Consider the following 3,963-nt stretch of genomic DNA (forward strand, 5'->3'; position numbering starts at 1 on the left):
CTTCAGAATGGACTGGTTGGATCTCCTTGCAGTCCAAGGGACTCTCAAGAGTCTTCTCCAACACCTGAGACCTTAGCCTTCGGCAAATGAGAACTTCAAACCCCCCCAGCCCAAAAAGGAGGTCAAAGAGATATTTTAAATCTTAGGTGGAAAACTAGAAGATCTCTGTCTGTCTGTCTGTCTGTGTGGATTTATGTATGTCTCAGTGTGAGTCTTCTGTTTTTTGATAATATTGCTGAAGTTGTGAGTTCTTATTTAAATAATCTAAAAAAAAAGGAAGCCCTTACAAACTGAACAATTCTAAATACAATAAAAAATTGACCTAAATGAATTTTAGATTCATGCGAACTGGGAAATAATCAATATTAAATATATAGTATTTTTTTCTAATATAGGCATTTCTGAGAGTCATTAACATTAAGCATAAAATTTTCATAGTGCCTAGGTTTATTATAAGTTAAATATTGCTATATTGTTATATCTGTCACAAACTTGTCAAAAAAATACCTCTAAAAACAAACAAAAAAACTCCTAAAAAATGTAAATGCAATATCAGCTTTTAGATAAACTATTAAAAATAATTATACTTTAAAATATGTCTATAATAGTCTCGATTGAAGGCAGAGGAGAAGGGGACAACAGAGGATAGGATGGTTGGATGGCGTCACTGACTCGACGGACATGAGTTTGAGCAAGGCCCTGGAGTTGGTGATGGACAGGGAAGCCTGGCATCCTGCAGTCCACGGGGTCACAAAGAGTCAGACACGACTGAGCAGCTGAACTGAACTGAACTTACAGTAGTTTCTCCAGATTTTGTTTACCTGAGTTTCTATCCTTGTGCTAAACTACGTGACGACAGTGTATTGAATAGCTAGGTCATTTCCAAATAAATTAAGGTTCTGAAACATTCACGACTTGACAGGCCTTTCCTCTTACACAGAAACTAAAGAGATTTTTGACTATCCTGAATAGTGTCTGGTGCCATCCTAAGATGTTCACTATAAGAAAGCAATTTTTTTTTCCGATAGCATCACTGATGTGTATGTTCACCAACCCATAGAATGCCAATATAAAAGTCAGGTCTTGGTTGCTTAAGGAAAATGTATGTCTTGTTATTAAAGAAGGTATGAGGAATGAAATCGCATTTTACGAAGGAAAAAGAAGTAGTTCTGACTTACAGGTGGCAGTTTCAGGATGAGAGAAGCAAAGGAATGGATACAGAAAGGGATAAGGAGGTTTTATGGAAAGTGGACCTCCAGAAAAGAGTTTTGTGCCTGCTACAAGCTTTCTTGAGATGTTGAACTGCCTTTGCTAATGGATTTTAAGTTTCTTTACCTCTTAAGTGATCTGTTCTAGGTTGACCTTTGAAATCTTTTGTTAACTTCGGCTAAGTGGAAAAGTTTTGTTTCAAAGTAACTTATGTGATCCTATCTGACTGTTATAAACCCTTTTGATATTTATGAACAAACCTTCCTAAATAATTGACTTCTAGCTAACTTTGGGATGCTTCAGAGGGCCCCTGAGACCTCCCAAAGAGAGATATTAAACAACTTGAGTTCATTTGGCATGTTAAACTACATGGGAAGTGTTGTCAGAAAGAGTGATGAATCTTCTCAAGTTATATTGTATGGTTGATGATACAGATCATCAACCATATAGATATCCTAGTAATATAGATATAATATATATATCCTAGATAGATATATATATATCCTCATATAGATATCCTAGAAATTATGTGACATTCATGAAAATCTGATATGTTCTGGTAAAATGCTGTCAGTTATAATTCTAGTTATCATATTCAAGTGTTTCAAGTTACAGCAGTGACCAGATTACTTTGTCAATTTCAATTTAATCAGGTTTTAAACATGCCTTCTATGGTTTCACACTGATGCCTTTGCAAAAATACTGCTCCTTCAAGATATATGGAAAAGACTTTTCTAAGCCTACCCATAAACAATTTTTTTGTTTGTTTGTTATCTGGTAAGCTGGTCAGATTTGAATTTAGTCTACTCTCTAGGTTAAGAAAACACAGTTTTCTTAGAATGAAGCTTTCGATCACAGATTATGAATTTCTTTACCTTTCAGTGATTTATATTTGTTTTTATAATTTTTTTTTTACCTCGGTAAAGTAAATAAGCATTATTTAAGATTATGGTACATGTAGGATGGACCAAGCTTTCCCCACTCCTGCAAATTCCCTTAACCCCTCAGATTCTTCTGATGGGACCAAGGTCTCACTTCCCTCCAGAGGGACAATCCAAGCTTTTTATCAGCTGATCTGCCCCTGATACCAGAGTCAATTTGAGCATTATTTGGTCTATAATTTAGGCATTAAACTATGACTACATAAAGGAAAGATGACTTTTTGATGCAGGATGACCATGATATTCCTTGGATTTCAGAGAAAATTGATTAAAGTGAAACTTTTTTTTTTATTGGAAACTGCAAAGCTGGTTCTTTTAGCATTTGCAATTGAAAACCTCTAGGTTGTAGGGTAAGTTTTCATTCCAGTCCCAAAAAAAGGCAATGACAAAGAATGTTCAAACTGCCTCACAGTTGCATTCATCTAACACACTAGTAAAGTAATGCTCAAAATTCTTCAAGCCAGGCTTCAACAATATGTGAACTGTGAACTTCCAGATGTTCAAGCTGGATTTAGAAAAGGCAGAGGAACCATAGATCAAATTGCCAACATCCACTGGATCAAGGAAAAAGCAAGAGAGTTGCAGAGAAACATCTATTTCTGCTTTATTGACTATGCCAAAGCCTTTGACTGTGTGGATCACAATAAAGTGGGGAAAATTCTTAAAGAGATGGGAATATCACACCGCCTGACCTGCCTTTTGAGAAATCTGTATGCAGGTCAGGAAGCAACAGTTAGAACTGGACATGGAACAACAGACTGGTTCCAAATAGGAAAAGGAATATGTCAAGGCTGTATATTGTCACCCTGCTTATTTAACTTATATGCAGAGTACATCGTGAGTAACTCTGGGTCGGATGAAGCACAAGCTGGAATCAAGATTGCCAGGAAAAATGTCAATAACCTCAGATATACAGATGACACCACCCTTATGGCAGAAAGGGAAGAACTAAAGAGCCTCTTGATGAAAGTGAAAAAGGAGAATATAAGCGCTACCTTAAAGCTCAACATTCAGAAAACTAAGATCATGCCATCTGGCCTCATCACTTCAGGGCAAATAGATGGGGAAAAAGTGGAAAGAGCGGCAGACTTTATTTTTGGGGGCTTGGAAATCACTGCAGATGGTGACTGCAGCCATGAAATTAAAAGAGGCTTGCTACTGCTGCTGCTAAGTCACTTCAGTCGTGTCTGACTCTGTGCGACCCCATAGACGGCAGCCCACCAGGCTCCCCTGTCCCTTGGATTCTCCAGACAAGAACACTGGAGTGGGTTGACATGTCCTTCTCCAATGCATGAAAGTGAAAAGTGAAAGTGAAGTCTCTCAGTCGTGTCCAACTCTTAGCGACCCCATGGACTGCAGCCCACCAGGCTCCTCCGTCCATGGGATTTTCCAGGCAAGAGTACTGGAGTGGAGTACCATTGCCTTCTCTGAAAAGATGCTTACAACTTGGAAAGAAAGTGATGACCAAACTAGACAGCATGCTAAAAAGCAGAGATGTTACTTTGCCAACAAAGATCTGTCTAGTCAAGGCTATGGTTTATCCATGTGTCATGTATGGATGTGAAAGATGGACTATAAAGAAAGTTGAGGGGAGGAGCCAAGATGGCGGAGGAGTAGGACGGGGAGAACACTTTCTCCCCCACAAATTCATCAAAAGAGCATTTAAACGTCGAGTAAATTCCACAAAACAACTTCTGAATGCCGGCAGAGGACATCAGGCACCCAGAAACGCAACCCAACTCTTCGAAAGGAGGTAGGAAAAAATATTAAAGACAAAAAAAAAGAGACAAAAGAGGGAGGGATGGAGTTCCGT

This window comes from Bison bison, unplaced genomic scaffold (genome assembly GCF_000754665.1).
Source record: "Bison bison bison isolate TAMUID 2011002044 unplaced genomic scaffold, Bison_UMD1.0 scf7180017864266, whole genome shotgun sequence".
NCBI classification, from domain to species: Eukaryota; Metazoa; Chordata; class Mammalia; order Artiodactyla; family Bovidae; genus Bison; species Bison bison.